At 32.6% G+C, this 19,687-nt stretch overlaps 1 protein-coding gene across 3 annotated transcripts in view; it reads right to left on the reverse strand.

Annotated features, from left to right (window-relative positions):
• Positions 1 to 19,687, reverse strand: part of LOC114334753 (ubiquilin-1-like) — a 259,274-nt gene that overhangs the window by 164,432 nt on the left and 75,155 nt on the right. The window contains exon 1 of one of the 3 annotated variants that reach the window (XM_050658829.1): positions 8,755 to 9,018. The exons of the other annotated variants lie outside the window; for them this stretch is intronic. The gene's annotated coding sequence lies outside the window, so the exon portion shown is untranslated. Of the gene's footprint in view, positions 1 to 8,754; positions 9,019 to 19,687 lie in introns of those variants that run through there. 3 annotated transcript variants of the gene reach the window in all.

Here is a 19,687-nt window from a genome sequence, read left to right on the forward strand (position 1 = left end):
GCAATAGAAATTAATGAGTAAACTTTTATTTTTAAATTATGGTTCAATATTTGTTAAACAGTAATAATGATGTTAACTGTTCACATTTCTTTATGAAATTGACACCAAAGATAATTAAAAATACTTAATACAAATGAAATTTAACGTGCTTATTAGTTTGGGAACTAAAGAAATAAGACTACACTTTGAATATACACATAAAATACATGAAAACGAAGAATTCCTCTTCCAGTCGAATTGTCTAATTCATGACTAATGAAGAGATCACTTTTACTACTGTATAGTATTTTTACTACAAAAGCGATATTACGTAGGTCAAAATTTTTGACGTAAGAGAACTGTCAAAACATTAGAATGTGACTCTTCATTATATCCATGTTTATAATAAACATGGCAATAATGAAAATTCACATTCTAATGTTTTGACAGTTCTCTTACGTCAAAAATTTTGACCTACGTAATATCGCTTTTGTAGTAAAAATACTATACATAGGACATATTTTTGACAAGTTGAAATATATCACTATCCGTGTGTTCAGAACTTGATTCGACACTTGTCGTGTTTATAACTACCACACCAATATTGGAAAAGAAGTGAAAGGCGCAATTTACACAACAGTTATCAGACCAATAATGACATAAATACGCGGCAGAAACACGACTTGATACAGAAAGGACAGAAAGAATGCTAGAAACAGCAGAGATGAAAATACTTTGAAAAATCGATGGGATATGGGAAAAGGTAGAAGTGCAGATATACGACAGATATGCAAGGTGGACAACATCAATAACTGGGTAAAAAGCAGAAGAGTATAATGGAACAACTACATGAGCCAAATGACAAAAAGCAAAGTAGTAAGGACGGCAAGAGACGGTTCCCCAATAGGAAGACGATCAGTTAGGTCTGTATTCCGCGTATGAAAAAAAAAGTTGATTAATAGTAAGCTGAAAATTTGTTAATAGCTTAAACGGTGTCTAGTCGGATAAACTGTGATATATGAGAACACTGTAACAGGGGCAGTTTTAATTGTGGTTAAAAATTTGGAACGGTCAGACTTAAACTCTCCGAACAGAGATTAAACTCTCATGCAAAAATCAGACTGCTATTTATCAGCTGTCATAATTCCTGTCATTTGACATATTCTACATGTTCCACTCATTAAAACGCCCATTTGGTGATAAATAGTAGGCTGATTTTTGCATGAGAGTTTAATCTCTGTTCGGAGAGTTTAAGTCTGTTCTGTCGGACAAAATACATGTGCCGTTTTCGTGGTCTGGCCGTTCCAAATTTTTAACCTGTTCCACAATTAAAACTTCCCCTATTCCAGTGTTCCCATATATCAAAGTTTCTCCAACTACACACCCTTAAGCTATTAAAAAATTTTCAGCTTGCTATTAATCAACTTTTTTTTCATACGCGGGATCCAAAACTAAGTGGGAAGACCACGAAAACGATGGAATGACAACTTACTGGAGCCACATTGAAAAACAGACAGTCATGTCTACACAAGAAGAAGAAGAAGGAAAAGAAGAAGAAGACATTAATATTGGTGACAAAGCAAGATAATATTTTTATTTTACTTGAACTTGAGCTACACAATTTTTCCAAATGTCACTTTTGACTTGTAAGTATATATATTGTATTAAAACAGAAAATAGTGAAGAATTACCAAGAATGATGGAAGCACTAGATAGTGAATCGACAAAGATGGGACTGAACATCGCTTACAGTAAAACAAAAGCCATGACCAATCAACAAGGAGAACCAATAATTACAGTGGCACAAACAAGAATAAAGCAAGTAAAAGAGATATTCTAGGACAAATCACTAAATTAAATAAAAAAAAATCAGACCGAAGAAATAAAAAAAAATAATAAGATTGGCCTGGGCATCACTCGGAAAACTGTCTTTTATTCTAAAGAAAAAAAAATACCCCCAATACCTAAAATCAAGAGTCTTCAATCAATGTACACTCCCTCTCCTCATATATGGCTCTTAGACATGGACACATACAAAGGAAAATATGGAAAAAATAAAAATATGAAACATGAAAAATTCCATTAATTACATTATCCAATCAGCGGACTGAGCAAATTGATTAAATCTCGCATAATATATGGGACATCCTGTATAAACAATACAGTTTCAGTATAATACAATACAATAAAATTTAAAATTGATCATTAAAAGTATATAATACTTACAAATGCAATTTAATGTGCTTATTCATTTTTTAAGTACTAAAGAAATGAGACAAAAAATGTATTATAAAAATAAAATAATTGTAAGTTATGACGACGACACTGTTTATTTAGTGTTTATATTGCTTGCCGCCTTTGAAACATGAGAAGGTATTTTGACCAGATAACGATATGATTTAATCCTAAGCACTTCCGAACAATTTGACCAATTACTCTTCAGTATTGCCCAATAAGATACGTTAGAAAGTAGTAAGCCACACCCGCGTCCATGTGGACTAATACAAGGAGTGATCAATTTTGAAGCAAGCAAATGTTTATATGGTTTATCTTTATTTCTATGCTCTTCGTAGAATTATTGACCGGACCCCAAAAATGCTTCTGGTCCAACTGACATCGTAAGAACAGTACTTAAGTAGTAAAGAAGGTCTGTGACTAATTCAAAAATAATTTTAGTTGCGAGGGGATGTTAGAATATATTCAACTATAAATTATGGTATTCTTATTAGTGTTAAAATGGACATAGCAGTCAAAGTGGGCGGGCTAATTCCCCGAACCTTTTAGGTCGAAAACTCTTACATAGGATTGATTACATGAAAGTATCGTGTTACAAGACATATGGATGTGAAAGCGATTTTAGTAGTTTTGTTTTTGATATTTTTACAGTAGTCTCGAAGTATACGTTGTAGAAGACACATCTTAATTTCTTTGTTTGTATATTATTATAATACGGTTCGGTTATAAAATAAATAGTTTGTTTAGTATTATTTGTACCTTTTATTATCTAATATTTCTAATAATACTCTGACTCCTGTAGCATGCCTGAATTCTCTTTGGAGGGCTGGTACAGACATAGAAGAATTTCTACGGATGGGAATTCTGATAAATCTATTCTGTCGATCATTGGTAACTCGGGGTCTACCAGACCGAGCTCTATTCCGTATCGAGTTTGTCTCCAGGAAGCTATTCCATATCCGTGAGACATCACTCTGAGAAACACCCACTCTTTCCTCCCCGAACCGCTGTGAATGGCCTTCTTCAACTAAATCGATAATTCTTATATGGTCCAACTCAGAATTTAAAGTACGGTTCATTTTTAATCACGTTTTCAAAAATATCACCAGAATAAATTTTTCAAATGTTTACACCTTGGCAAAACCAGGTCATTTAAATGGGTATCCAAATAAAATAAAAACCAAAAAAGGTAATTTTTTATAAAAAAAGGCCCATTAAATATGTGATAAAGATACGGTTTTATAAAAGCGTAAACATCATGAATACGAGGGGTGATGCATAACTTTTGAAACTATGTGTATTTTTAGATCAAACAAAGTTATCATTTATCATTAGAGAGAGGAATATATGCAACACAACATTACCAAAATATGCGCATATATATGCATTACTTTTACTACAAATATGCAGGTATTTTTTCTAAATTTGTCTAAATATGCAAATGCATATTAAAAATACTCAAAAATAAAACAATATATTAAGTCGTAAGATCTTCAGAAAAGTGGCCTTCAAAAATACGTACAACTTTCCTCAAACAATCGAAGCCCTCATTTTTTTCTAAAACATTTTTTAATTTATTTCTAATTGTAATCCCTGTATTTCTGGGAATTTTTTGACAATGAGCAGAGAAAGTGTTAACAAGATTAACCGAATCACTTAATTGTAAATTCCTTTGTTCTAATGACTTTATTAGATCTGGTAAAAAACTAAAATTAACTTTTATGAACATAAGTTCTTTAGCAATTTGTACGTTACTTAAAGAACAAAGTACGTTACTTAAGCTGAAGAACAAAAGCGGAATTGTCTACAATTTGATGGATTTTTGTATTTTGATGCTTCTCTCCATGTCCGTCTTTATAGAAGTAAAAGCGAATTTGTCGAATAAAAACACTCTTTCCAGAAAAATTTCTTTTGTGGGACATGATGCTTTTGTTTGTCAGTTCCTCATTTAAAAAATGAAATGTGAAAATGAATGTAACTCACGATTTTGGAACATGCCTTGCAAAATACTTTGTCTCCACTTAGCTTTAACTCGGGAAAACACTTTATCCAAGCACTTTTTTGAATGGTAGACATATTTAAATTTAATATATACCAATCACTTCAAAAACACTAAATACGATACAACGTTTACTTTAAACAAATGTTGGCCGGAAACTGACAAAATAATTATTAGACCCTTAAAAGCAGGTAGGTACTTACGACTTGCTACGCTAATAAAATAATATTTTTCTGGGAACACCCATAATTGTTAAATTCAGGTAGTAATAGTAAAGTCCAGATGAGCGATAGATAGATAAATAACGAGCTCGTTCATATCGAAGTTACAAAATTCCAACTAAGAGAGGAAAATTTTAAACTTTTATATAATTTATTTTTAAAATATGCAAAATAATTCGTGTTTAGCTTAAATACGCAATGTTGTGTTTGTTGTCTGAAAATATGCAATATATGCATCTATATGCACTTTGCATATATTCCGCTCTCTATTTATCATTCACTTTAGGTCCCTCTAAATATCCTAAGAGCGGGGATTTGCCTTCGCTTATTTTCACATTATTACGTCACGGAATCCACTTCGTGACATGACTTGCAAAATACCAAGCTCTGGGGATTCTTTACATTATTTATATTCAATGTTATTTAGAAACACTTTCCATTTATTTTGTATTAGACGAAGATTCCGATCAATTTTTGAGTTTACTGCCAACTCCACTTAACAAAACAATTTAGCTCCCAAGCTAAATATAACTTGAAGCGTAGGTTTGCAGACAAAGCTTAATATTGTGTAGTTTTTAATCGATTTTATACTAACAATTTAACAAACTCCATGAACATTTTCTTTGGTGACGACCAAGCATTTTTTTTTATATTTATGTTCACTATTGTTTAGAAACGCTGTATTAGATAGCCAGATCAAAGAACAATCTGACCCAAACAAAAATAAAGGAAGGATGATTGGGAATGGGTAGTTGAAATTGTCTATTATACAGGGTGTCCCGAAAAGATTGGTCATAAATTATACCACAGATTCTGGGGTCAAAAATATGTTGATTGAACCTCACTTACCTATATACAATAGTGCACACAAAAAAGTTACAGCCCTTTGAAGTTACAAAATGAAAATTGATTTTTTTTAATATATCGAAAAATCTTAAAGATTTTTAATTGAAAATGGACATGTAGCATTCTTATGGCAGCAACATTTAAAAAAAAATTAAAGTGAAATTTGTGCACCCCATAAAAATTTTATGGGGGTTTTGTTCCCTTAAACCCGCCCAAACTTTTGTGTACGTTCGAATTAAATTAATATTGGATTACCATTAGTTAAAAACAATATTTTTAAAACTTTTTTTGTCTCTTAGTACTTTTTTGATAAGCTAGTGTTTATCGAGATATTTTGAATATAATACGTCGAATCTACCACATCTTTGTATATGGTTAAGTACGATTATACAGACCTGTTAATAATCGTTCTTGCAAAATATTCTTTGCAAAAATAAAGCCTGTAAAATAGTGAAAAAATGGTCTATATTAGGTCTCTAGACTTAGCAGAAGCAGAGTTATAGCTAATGAAAAATAGGTTCATATTCGTCAAATTCCATATCGAATACTTAACGTGAAATAACCAAAAAATGAAGCATTTTTTGGGGGAAACAACTTTTTTAAAGTGTTTATCACCCCCTAATTTTCATTTCAAATGAACTTAATCGTTACCACTTCACATGTTTTACTCGTGTACTTATTGTTTATATGATCTGTAAGTTTCATTGGTTCAAAGTCCTTATTTTTGAAAGGGCTGTAGTTGTCAGGGCTTGAACGAGTCACTAATCACGTGTGTTTGCAAATTTAGGAAACACCAAATATTAACTAATTCTTGTCTTACAGAAAAACAAAAAAATAAAAAATATACAGAAAAGCAAAGTCGACTTATTTTACCGTTTGAGACGTTTGTTATCTCTAATACAGTATGGGGCAAAATGAACCGTATGTTTATGATTATATATTTAGTATACATGATATAGCCATAGAAACATTATTCACGACGACGCACATTCCCGATAAAACAGATGTTAAAAATTAAGGGAACTTAAAAGTTATTATTTATGTCTTTTATGTAATCTTGAGTTTCTTTTTTATGTCTTTTGGTTGGTTTTTTATTGAAAGTTCCCCCCTAAGACAAATTTCCCCTCCCAAGGCAAATTTCTAGATCCGCCACGAAAAAATCGTTAATTCTACTCCGGAATTCCGAAATGGCGGACAATGGATCTGTCTGACTCCTTCAGCATTCCCCATATTATGTACGCATCTGGTGGCGTTAGTTCTGGTGAGTGTCAACTCCCAAAATGATAGCGCAGTGAAACCATTGTTGATTTTAAGTTTGGACCGTTTTCGTGACCTCTTCCGTATTACCGAAAATAGTACTCCACCATAAAAATCTTTTCTGCAAAACTGAGAACCATTCTGAAGCACCTGACATTATCACGACATTCACAAACGTTAACGACATTCGGAAAAAACTCAGTACGTTTCGGTGCCCGACACATACAAATTTGAGGTATGGGAATTTCAGTACTGTTTATTTTGCCGCATACCGTAATTTTTAAGTTATTTTGAAAAAAAAACCATTTTTTTCAATGGCAGTAGTGGTAATAAATTTTCTAAAGAGCTATGACCTTGAAAGTATCTGCATGCTGGCCCCTCTAGAATTATTAAAATTTGTACAGTCGAAGCGTAAATTTGTATGTAGGTACTCGTGCGTGTATGAGTCATAGCCCTTTTGATAACCACTATATAATTACATACAAGGATATACAAGGAAACCACAAAAGGATATCAGCAAAGAGCAGACAGCAAAAAGACAACGCCCCACTCAAAACTACAAGGTAAAAAGTACAAGGGATGGAATAAAAAACATTACTTATATAGATACACTTGGATACCAGAATAAAGTGTACCTACTCCTCATGCAAAGTAGAAGCTGTGACAGACCGGTAGAAGGATTTAGGATTGGCTTGGGTACAAGAGAAGCCTTGTTCAGTATCCAAGTACTAATACAGAGATGCAGATATAAATCAAAACGTATACATGGACATTGCAACGTGCAATCGACATTGAAAAGGCTTTTGACAAGGTCCAACATAACAAAATGCTATAAATATTGAAAACAGCTGGATTGGACCATAAAGATTTACGAATATGTAATTACAAATCAATACTGGCATCAAGTGGCAAGAATAAAAGTTGAACAAGAACTGTCGGATGAACTCATGCACAAGCTGTACCAGACCGGTAGAAATGACAATAAAATTTAACTCATCGCACACATCTTATGGAAAATATAATGTCACTCAAATTCAATAAAATTTATACGAGTAGATTCGTTTTAAATTAACGGTCAAATCTTATCATTGCGCCAACTCTTAATTATGATTAATTACGGCGCAAATTACAATTAAAGTTTATCGAAATCACATTTTTGAAGTCAGTAAAACTGTCAGTTACAATCACTATTGCTCTGGGTGCTATTCAAAAGAGCTTAAACCCCGCTGGGCCTAAGCGGATTAGTGAAACTAATCCGCTGATTTATGGAGTAACGACAATTTGGGTATTATAAAATATTTTTTCTCTCTCTAACTTATGTACGTATCCATTTGATTTCAGATTTATTTATATCAATTTCTGCTCTTATTATTGAAAATATGGAGTTGGCGCAATGATAAGATTTGACCGTTAATTTAAAACGAATCTATTCGTATAAATTTCATTGAATTTGAGTGACATTATATTTTCCATAAGATGTGTGCGATGTCCTTTGGCGGTTTTTTAAATAAGTTACCTCACATCACTTTTATATTACAATTTAGAATCTGATTTTAAAATAAATGTGATAACAGTATTATATTATATTGAAGTATACAGTGATGAGCGCGATAATAACCGGCAAAATAACGCAAAAGATGGAAAACATAATAAATTGTGACCTAAAAAGAAATGAAACTACTAGAGGTGGAAATTATCGATATAAACGATTAACAATACATTACATAGTTTCCCACCTTTAGACTTATCGTAGGAGTATGACAACTGTCACTGTGACAGAAGTATTTTATATAATTTTGTCACAGACGTCTAAAGGTGGAAAACTATGTAATGTAATGTTAATACATATATACGTTTATATCAATAATTTCCAACTCTACTAGTTTCATCTTTTTTTCACAATGTACTATTGTTTTCCATCTTATGCGTTATTTTGCCGGTTATTAGCGCGGTCATCACCGTATTCTACTGACTACAAAATATGTAGTAAATATTCAATTTAAACATTGCTTCCCTTTGTTGTAAATGAACACACAGGTAAGTCAACAATGCCGATTAAAGTTTAAAGAGAATTTTTACCGTCTTTAGATAACATAAAACATGAAACAAAACAACGCACGGTAGTATTTTACTTGGTTGGACAGACCAAATCCATATTAAACTTTAACCTACTATTATAACTAAGATTACAATAAATGTAAAGAACACAATACTTACAATTATCAGAATACTATCTTGTTGAGAAAGGAACTGAAATATTGACCAATAATGGGCAACACCTTTACTAAAACTTCACTAAAAACCCTTTTTAAATTAAGCCAGCGATCTTCTAAGTAAAGTAAACTATTTGTTTGAAAAATTAGCACACTTCTACACTCTGCCAATGATCCAACACACGTTGCAGCACGCTACTAGTTTGAGGTTAACATCAGTCATTCACATTGAATCTTAATATCGCGGCGTTGCCAACTTACGATAATGGCCACGGCCCGTTTCCGGTTTTTCAATGATAAACAAGGTTGTGGTGATTACACAGGTAAGACTTAATGAGTCAGATTTTGACCAATCCAGTAAGAGGATAATTACAACTTTTGAGTTTTGTTTTTGATTTAAATCGTTTCTTTGAATAGACTATCATTACGAAATTCATGGAATGAAACGGTATGAGTATTTAAAATGTTGACAATGATTTTTGATAACAAAATTGTTAAGTCGTTAAGTCAACTTAAAATTTTGCTACAATGACAACGTGTGTTTAAATTGATAGAGGATAAGGGAACTTCTCAAATACTAATGTACTGACTGCCAGGGGCGGCTCATACTTAAATTTTGGGTAACAAAAACTGTCAAAATAATTACGAATGACGATACTTAAGCGGAATAGCTTGGTTTTTTGAGTATAACTAGAAACCATTTGAACCATTACGTTTTACAAGTTTCATTGTCAATGCAACTCATTTTCCTGTTCCCCCAAGGGAAATTCCCCCCCCCCCCCCCTCTAAGAAGGTACAAAATTAAAGAAAGATATTGTTGAAACATAAAAATATATTAAGATGTGTCTCCATCAAAGCAACATACTTCAACTTTTATGTTTTACAATGCTAAAGTAGATTGAATTAAGTTTCACAATTTTGTAACAATGTCTTCACCCAAGCAACTTTGTTGTACATACCAATGCAATGTTGGAGTTTATTGCAATGAACGTATTTGCGGCTAGATGCATCATCATGTATCCACTAAAGCAACAGTGTTAATTTATTATGCGCGACGAAAGAGACACATGCTCCAAATTTTTTCATAGATTTTCAGACAAAAAATCCCACAAATTATCCCTGGACAAAAAAACCGGACAAATAATCCCCACAATTTTTTTTGGACAAAATATCCCCACAAAAAATCCCGGACAAAAATCCCCATGAAATATTTGCTACCGAATAGTTCTCAAAAGTTTTCCCGTGAACGCAATCGAGTCAAATGTTTTTCAGCCTCAGTGCATGACAGTTATAGCAATGGTCATGAAACCGCTTTTCGGCACGACAATAATGATTATAGTCCCAGTGGTGAGACCGCTCCCGTCTGAAAAAAATTTCTGATTCGGTTTCTTTGTGGATTCCTATTCAAAAATGTCCCCTTTAAACAAATCTGAAGGGTGCCGGGCGGAATTTTTGGGCAGATGTTTAAACAATTTTTTTAAACAAATACAAAAGATCATGTTTTTTTGCTCTGGAACATATATTTTTAGGGTCAATCTAAACAAGAAAGGTATCTTGCAATTTTTCTCAGAAATTGATAGTTTTGGAGTTATAGGCGATTTAAAATCTGAAAAATGCGAAAATACGCAGCTTCGGGGCTTAAAAACTCATATTTATATTAGTATTTTTGAGGTTACCAGATACTTAGATTTAAGACTGAACTTTCAACTTCAAGATTCTGAAGAGTGATCGCGTCTAACTTTAATTTGTACCGTTGTTTTTTAATTGTTAAATATGCGTGTTTATCCGATTTTTTTGCCGGTGCGGCGCGCTCCTTTTCAAAAATCTCCTATTTTCCACCGAAAAATTATTTTCTAGATTCTTTGGGACATTCTACATAAAGTAAGTTTCTTGACATTTTTCTCAAAAGTGAACAGTTTTTAAGTTATAAGCGATTTAAAATCCGAAAAATGACAAAAAAACGCATTTTCGGATTTTAAATCGCTTATAACTTTAAAACTATTAACTTTTGAGAAAAATTTCAAGAAACTTATTTTATTTAGAATGTCCCAAAGAATCTAGAAAAAATATATTTCGGAGGAAAATAGGAGATTTTTGAAACGGAGCGCGCCGCACCGGCAAAAAAATCGGATAAACACGCAAATTTAACAATTAAAAAACAACGGTATAAATTAAAGTTAGACGCGATCACTCTTCAGAATCTGGAAGCTGAATATTCAGTCTTCAATTTAAGTATCTGGCAACCTCAAAAATACTAATTTGAATATGAGTTTTTAAGCCTCGAAAATGCGTATTTTCGCATTTTTCAGATTTTAAATCGCCTATAACTCGAAAACTATCAATTTTTGAGAAAATTTACAAGATACCTTTCTTGTTCAGAATGACCGACAAAATTTAAAAATATATGTACCGGAGCAAAAAAAGGTGATCTTTTGTATTTGTTTAAAAAAATTGTTTGAACAATTTCTGCCCAAAAATTCCGCCCGGCACCCTTCAGATTTGTTTAAAGGGGACATTTTTGAATAGGAATCCACAAAGAAACCGAATCAGAAATTTTTCCAGACGGGAGCGGTCTCACCACATGGACTATTAGCAATTAAGATTAAGCATGAATTGTAATTTCGATTACCAAATTTCGAATTCCAATTATATACCGAAAACTTCAAATTTTAGAAGATATGGGGAATGAGCTAAGGCTGTGGGAAACATGTTGTAATTATTCGTTTAAATCTTTTGCTCACTCTGCCTTGAATAACTATGTTCAAAACATTGCCGATTATCTGTGTTCACCCATGAAAAATTTTTGCGCTATGTTTATGAAGCTTTCTTATGAAAACGCAGAACACAGGTTTTTGACATAGCTTTTGAAGCAGGCTTCTGAAATGTTGCTTGCAGTCAATTGAAACTGATAACTAAATATTGTTCGAAATGAATGTCGACTCGATTCAAGTTCTCTGTTAACCCAGATATGACATTAAAAGGCACCGCTAGGAAAATATTCCTATTAAATCGAGTCGACATTCATTTCACTTATTCCCCGTTAGAGGGCGTTCTAACCATACAAGGCTATAGTTTTATTTTGTACCGAGAACTACGGACGTTTCGGTGTAAATTTGTCTTCTTGCATATCCTCCTTGACAACAGGTAGACCTAGAAATAGCGCTATCGGGGGATGGCAGGAGACAGATTTAAATTAAAACGAAATCGTATATTTTCTATTTATAAATATTGTTCGTTATGTATTACTAAAAAGAATTACTACCATACTAGAAATAGTTGGTGACTACCTGTGTGATTTCAGGCCCGGAAGATCGATTGTTGATCAAATAGACAAAATGATCATTAGACAAATGCTTGAAAGGATTGGGAGTATAATCAAGACGTCCATCAAATCTTTATACCGGATTTATACTCAGCCCTGTTCGACAGGGAATTGGACAGGGAAGTGGGCAGCGTGAATGTGTAAATAGCTCACTCGCGCTGCTCCTCGTCATGCTACTGCCATTGCACCTACATACCCAAAAAGTCGGTTCTAGTGACGGAAGTCAAAGGAGAGAAGTCAAAGGCGGGTTTGCCGCCGGCAAAGCGGCAAGTGAGTAAGGGAGCAAGACGATGTTGTTGTCACATTCCTTTCTTGTGAGTCGTTCGGTAATGAGTTGTGGGGACATTGGCGAGGAACTGATGTAAACACCTCAATCGCGTTGATATCGTATTTCGGGCAATATTTCCGTCAACGGCAGCGGCAGTAGCAATAGCTGAGTATAAATGCGGCATTATATATTTCAAACACGCTTATGATTCAATTAATCATCCTACACTATGGAATACAATGGTCGAGCTGGGCGGCGAATTTACAAAACCTATACCATTTCAGTCACGGCAGCGACTGAAGTCGAGTAGGGTTTGTATGCAGAATATTAGTTACATATCCTATGCTATTTCGGTCCAGAAATTAACTGTATTGGTGTAGGATTGGCAAACGAAATTTTTGCTTATTATTTAGCAAATGTCTATACTGTTTCAGTCATGTAAGTAAAACTAATCAAATATTTACTAAGTGGATTTATTATTATATCACAAAATTTACATATGTTTTGAAAATTAAAATGAATAATACATATTTGGATAATATTAAAAATTAAAAACAAATGAATAATAATTACTAATGTACGAATATATACAGTATGTCCCTGTAAGTTGGAACCATATAGAAAACTTTTTTATTATTGATTTTACGAAAAAAAGATATTCTTCATAAAAAGTTCTGAATGGTCTAAAAGCGAAGATGCAATCATCTGAAATTAAGTTTTATTGATAGTATATGAGAGATGTCAAAAAATATTAATTTCTTTCAAGAGTAACGTATCTTTATACAGAGAGGGGCTAAATTATGGAATAAATTCATTTTCTCTAAAATGGACGTCTTGGGAGAAAAATACCGAAACAGGTCGATTTTTATTTTTAAATTATAATTTTTTGGCATATACTTCATAATAGTGACGTCGTCCATCTGAGCGTGATGACGTAATCGATGATTTTTTTAAATGGGAATATGGGTCGTGTCTCACCTCATTTGAAAGGGTGTTCAATTCTCTATTCAGTAATATAAACACAAATATCATTATTTATACAGGGTGCCCAAAAAAAAATTTTGAATTATATTAATTGATGAAAAAAGAATGCATGCAATTTATTTAAATCAAAATACTTTCTGTCGCTGTCAGAAAATAGAAAAAACTGTTTATTTGGTAAATAAACATTGGTTTTTGGCTTAAATTAAATGTTCAAACTGCCAAGAGGTATGTACGTGGGAGGCTGTTTGTGATTTAATTTAAGCAAGACAAAATGTTTATTTGTGAAAAAATAAACATTTTTTATATTTATTGATAGCAATAAAATGCATTTTGAGTTAAATAAATTACATACATTCTTCTTTTTGCGTCAATTAATTTAATTAAAAAATTATTTTTTTGGTCACCCTGTGTAAATAATGATATTGTTTATATTACTGAATATAGAATTGAACACCCTTTCAAATGAGGTGCCACATGACCCCTATTCCCATTTAACAAAATCATCGATTACGTCATCACGCTTAGATGGATGACGTCACTAGTACGAAATATATGCCAAAAAATTGTAAATAAAAATCGACTTATTTCGGGCTTTTTCTCCCAAATCGTCCATTTTAGAGAAAATGAATTTATTCCTAAATTTAGCCCCTCTCTGTGTAAAGATACCTACTTTACTCTCAACAGAAATTCATATTTTTTGACATCTCTCATATACTATTAATAAAACTTAATATCAGATGATTGCATCTTCGGTTTTAGACCATTCAGAACTTTTTATGAAGAATATCTTTTTTGCGTAAAATCAATAATAAAAAATTTTTCCATGTGGTTCCAACTTACAGGAACATACCGTATATATTCTTACATTAGTAATTATTCATTTGTTTTTAATTTTTATTAGGTTTGTTCTAGCAAACAGTCAAACTAGTCAAAAACCGTCAGCAAACAGTTGGTCAGTGAGAAAACATAATAGAGTCACCCTCTACTCGCGCTGGTCCACTATTCGCTGATGGTTTCAAACCGTTTGAAACTCATGCTAGAACAAACCTAATATTATCCAAATATGCATTATTCATTATAATTTTCAAAACATCTAAATTTTATGATATACCTACAGAATAATAAATCCACTTAGTAAATATTTGATTAGTTTTACTTACATGACTGAAACAGTATAGACATTTGCTCAATAATAACAACCAAAAATTTCGTTTGCAAAACCTACACCAATACAGTTAATTTCTGGACCGAAATAGCATAGGATATGTAACTAATATTCTGCATACAAACCCTACTCGAATTCAGTCGCTGCCGTGACTGAAATGGTATAGGTTATGTAAATTCGCAGCTGGGCGTACTCAAGAAACTAACTGCGGTAACGCAAATGTGTTTAAGTAACTTCTTTGTACAAGTTAGAATAGGGGGAAAATATCAAATGCTTTCTGCGTAAATTCTGGAATGAGACAGTGATATCCGTTGTCTCCATTGTTGTTTATCCTGGCCTTGGAATATGCCGAGAAAAATTTATCCAAAAATCAAACCAGACATAGCTGCTCGGGGAGAGGCCAGATGGGAGAAAGTCTGTAGGACGACCTAGACTCCTAGACAAAGGTGGAAAGATGCAGTCAGACACGATCTGGAGAAAATGGGAGTGAGACAATGGGAAATATTGACACAAAGTCCGACAAAAATGGAAGGCAATAGTAAACCACTCGCAAAGACAATCGAAGAGTTATAACGCCATTGATGATGATAATGACTAAATTTTTTTTGACGTTAAATTTACAAAAGGAACAGGTTTTTTGCATTACAATCAAGATTATCGTTTTCAGGACCAGCAGTCACCGTCACGAATAGGCAATGTTTTGAACATAGTTATTCAAAGCAGAGCGAGTAAAAGATTTAAGCGAATAATTAAACATGGTTTCCACAGCATTCGCTCATTCCTAAGGTGAGCAACTATTTTTTTGCTCAAAAAGAGTACACTTTGCAAGTACAGTGGACTCTCTCTATAACGAACACGGATATTACGAGATTTCGCTTATAACGAGGTACATTAGGTGTCCCATGAAATTCCTATTAAACTATAATAACCCTCTATAACGAGGAATATTTGGTTATAACGTGGAAAAATGAAACCGAAGAATATGTTTTTTACCTGTTTTTAGGGCAGTAATGGCTATAAATAAATGGCTGTATATAGAAATTCCTAACATCTGTGTTATTATCGAGGCAAGTGCTGTAATATGCTTCGCCGCCTGCAATAAACTTCTTCCTGTGTATCGACCGATATTGATTATCGTAGGAAATTTACAATTTACGATGGCGAGGTCTCATTGTTCACAATCGACTCCTAATAAATTACATAAGAGATATCAAAACATATCAATATTACTGTTGTCTGGTATAACGAGATCCTCTTTTAACGAGGTAATTAGGCCGCCATTTCATTTCTCGTTATAGAGGGAGTCTACTGTATTTCATAGGCGAAATAAAAAAAAAGAAGAAAAAAGGATAAAAACTTTATTTTCTTTTAAAAACATATTTTTCTTTGGAGTGCACTTTTTGCTAAATGGGGATGTTCCTATAATAATGTAGCCACATCCGAACAACTTTTATTTTGCATATTAAATTTGACTGTTAAGACGGCAGATGTTTTTACAGAAAGTTGCGACTTCTCACTGCTCCAATAATCATTAGTGAAAATACCCTTTCAACAGCAGCATTAATTAGGGTCTGGATAACATAAGCAAATTTATATTAACTTTTAAATTTTCATGTGGGATACGTTCTACTCTAAAATGTCGAAAGATTTCTGACCATCTTCTTTCAAGTTCTATTTTCTCATTGTTCCATTTCTTCAATTTTTCTTCATTTAAATATAAATTTACTCTTCGAATTTCTTCAAAGAGAAAATGGTCATTAATAACAATATCTTTTACTTCCTTCATTACAAATTCGACTGCTGAAGAAAATTCTTTCCATTCAATTTTACTGTTTAGAAGGGTCCATTTGAAACCATTTAATGCACTAAAGTTCACTATCCATTCTATCCGTTCACAATGAGTATAAAATTATACAAATGAGTACTTTCAGAGTACAGAACTCAGTAAATGAGTACAGTTGGTCACCTTATCATTCCTCATATCTTCCACGATCTTTTTAAAAACAAACACACTTGTTTGTCATGTAAAATCTGAAGTTTTCGGCATGGAATTGGAATTCAAAATTTGGTAATCGAAATTACAATTAATGCTTAATCTTAATTGCTAATCATTATTTTAGTGCCGAAAAGCGGTTTCATGGCGATTGCTTCAGGCACTGAGGCTGAGTCGATTGCATTCACGGGAAAGTTTTTATAGAACTATTCGGCAGTAAATATTTCTTGGGAATATTATGACCGGGATTTTTTGTGGGGATATTTTGTCCAAAAAAATTTGTGGGGATTATTTGTCCGGGATTTTTTGCCTCGAAAAAGATCTGGTGTGCAACTGCACTCCGTACCGGCTTACGAAGGTTAAACAATCACTAAACTAGCCAATATATTTGCGAATAATATGCATATATACTATCAATTGAGTTGCTGTAATCGTTATTTCCCAAAAGTACAGAAATTTGATCAGTTTCCGAATTTACATATAAAAATTCGAATGTTATTATCGAAATCAAGTTCCATATTGAAATTACTTTTGCAATTAAAACGAGATAAATAATATAATGAAATTAACAACTACGTTTGATGAATTTTAAACCCAATCACGAAAATTATGTTTTAATTGGGTATTACTCTATTTTATATAAATTATGTAAACATATTGCGTAATTCTGAACGGGACAGAAGAAAATATTGATCTGAAATATTTATTGAATAATGTTGCAGTTTTATTATATGTATATTCTAGTTGGAGTAGTTGTACGTATATTCCAAAAATTGTCAAAAGTAAAACATTTCAACATACTCCTTGTTCCTCTGAAATGAAATATATTTAAAAGATCACAAGAAAAGAGAGTGTTAAATGGTTTTGTAACATGGGAGTATTCAAAAGACAAAATAGACTTTTATGTGTTGATACATAAAAATGCAGTAAATCAAAAAAGACTAAGAAATGACAGGACAACTCCCCATATCTCAGGGAAGAGTCTCTCACGCTTTAATCTTCGGAGTACGAAGACTGGGTCAATCGTGACACGAAATTTACTTATTTCTTAATATTTTATGAAATAATTTTTTTTACAAATCCGATTGATCGTAAGTTCTCCTTATTTGTTTCAATCTATTTTTTCGTATATAATTCGTGAACATGCAAATTACAGTTTTTCCTCTACGTAACATCTATGATGCCGGGTCAGTCCTGACCCGGTCTTCGGATTTCGCAGAATATTTTCAATATGTTTGTAGGTACACGTAAATCGCAGCCGTCTCTGTTTACGGGTATACGTATTCAAATATATGGCCGGAGCGAATTTACCTATGCCCATGGGGAACCATCTTAAAAAATTTAAATACAATAATTTAGGATTATAATTGTTATGTTTGTTTGTGTTTTGTTGAATTAAAAATATTGTTTAATAATACTGACTATTTAAAACATCCTTATAAATAAAATGAGAATGGGTCACGCTTGACCCATCATCGTAATCTAAGTAAGTCAAATAATCTCCGTACTCCGAAGGTTAAGAAAAACAGGAAGACAGTAGGTCTCCAGGAGACGACTTAGGCCTATCCTACACATAAAATACCGAAAGACCATTTTTAATAAACAGCCCAAGTAGCACAATAAAAACATAATGGTTTTAAAATTACCTTGTAGATATACTGCCAGAACTTTAAAAGTGTTAAGCATTTGTTACTAGTTTTAAAGTATCTAATAAGAGTATCAAATAAGACTAATTAATCTTAATAGATAATTTGTCTTATTGTAGTTTTAAAATGGTTTATTCTCAGTTCGCTTTAAAACTAACCAGTTTTATGAAGAACTTCCGGACTGTTTGGTTTTATTAGATTCTAGTTTGTAGTCTCTTAGTTTTATTGCAGTTTTAAAGATTCTCCTAATATGACTAATAAAACCTATTATTAAAACTACTTGATTTCAAGACTATTAAGGGCACCGAAAGTCCCATTTAACGACAATGTTAACATTATGTCACATAGCTCTGTAACCAAAGCACTTAGTGACCTAATTTTTGTTTTATTTTGAAACTACATGTATTGTTTAGTCCCGCGTAGATTTTTTTAAAGTTACAGTGAAAGAAACATTTACTTTAAATTTTTTTAAAATACTCTTACAAAAAAACCCAAAAAAGTTAAGATTTTATTTTTTATTTTACTTGTTTTTCTACATTTTTCAATAAAACTTTACGCGGGACTAGATATTATCTAGCTACAACTACTGTAAAAATTTGGACCTTCGAGCATCTAAGGAACCAGAGATATCTGACATCAAAAGTTAAAAACCTAATATTCGGGAAATCGCAAAGACGTAAAACACTCTAATAGGCTATAAAGCTACCGGTACACGGTAAGTGGAGTGCAGACGTTCAGAAAACAAATAGTTTTGTAACCATGGAAATTTTATACTATAATGTGTTATATACCGTTGGAAAGAGAAGATTTCAGAGAATAATTTTCAATCACAACCCAAAAAACTTAAAAAATTCAATTTTTGGACTTTGGGTGCCCGTAAGTCAGTAAAACATATGCCTTAAAACTATTTTTTTAGTTTTCTTTGAAGTTGCTTTCTTAAAAGCAATTAGTAGGCTATATTAAAACCAAACGCTCTTAACTGAATCAATTTGGTTATCGTAAAGACTAAACTATGCTTCTTGTTAGAAACAATAAAACTAAACTCATCCCCTTTTCTTTTAGGTTAGGCAGGCCGCACATCAAAGAAACATGAAACGTAAATCACGTTTCATGGAAATAAAACACAGCTAAATAAATAAACGCCCGGCCATTTATGAAACTCTCCGAAAATAAAAATGTTTTATGAGCATGAATCACACTCGCTTCATTGGTAGGCGGACTTCAAGATTTGTTTAGCCGTATTTTATTTTCATGAAACGTGTTTTACGTTTCATGTTTCGTTGGTGTGCGGCTTGCCTTAGATTCACATTAAAACCGGCATTATTGACAGCAGCATTAAAACTAAACGGTTTTAATTCCAAGACAACCTTGCTTTTATGTAGGATATATGCTCTTGGAAAGATATAAAATAAAACCATTTGATCTTAACAATTCTCTGTCGATAGACCAAATATATAGATTTATTTGGATTTCGGCCATATTGCTTTCTGGAGATGCTGAAAGCGATGATAGATTACAATATAAGGCTTACATAAAAATTATAAATAAGCGTCTTAAAG

The sequence above is a fragment of the Diabrotica virgifera genome, chromosome 8, assembly GCF_917563875.1.
Source record: "Diabrotica virgifera virgifera chromosome 8, PGI_DIABVI_V3a".
Taxonomy (NCBI): domain Eukaryota; kingdom Metazoa; phylum Arthropoda; class Insecta; order Coleoptera; family Chrysomelidae; genus Diabrotica; species Diabrotica virgifera.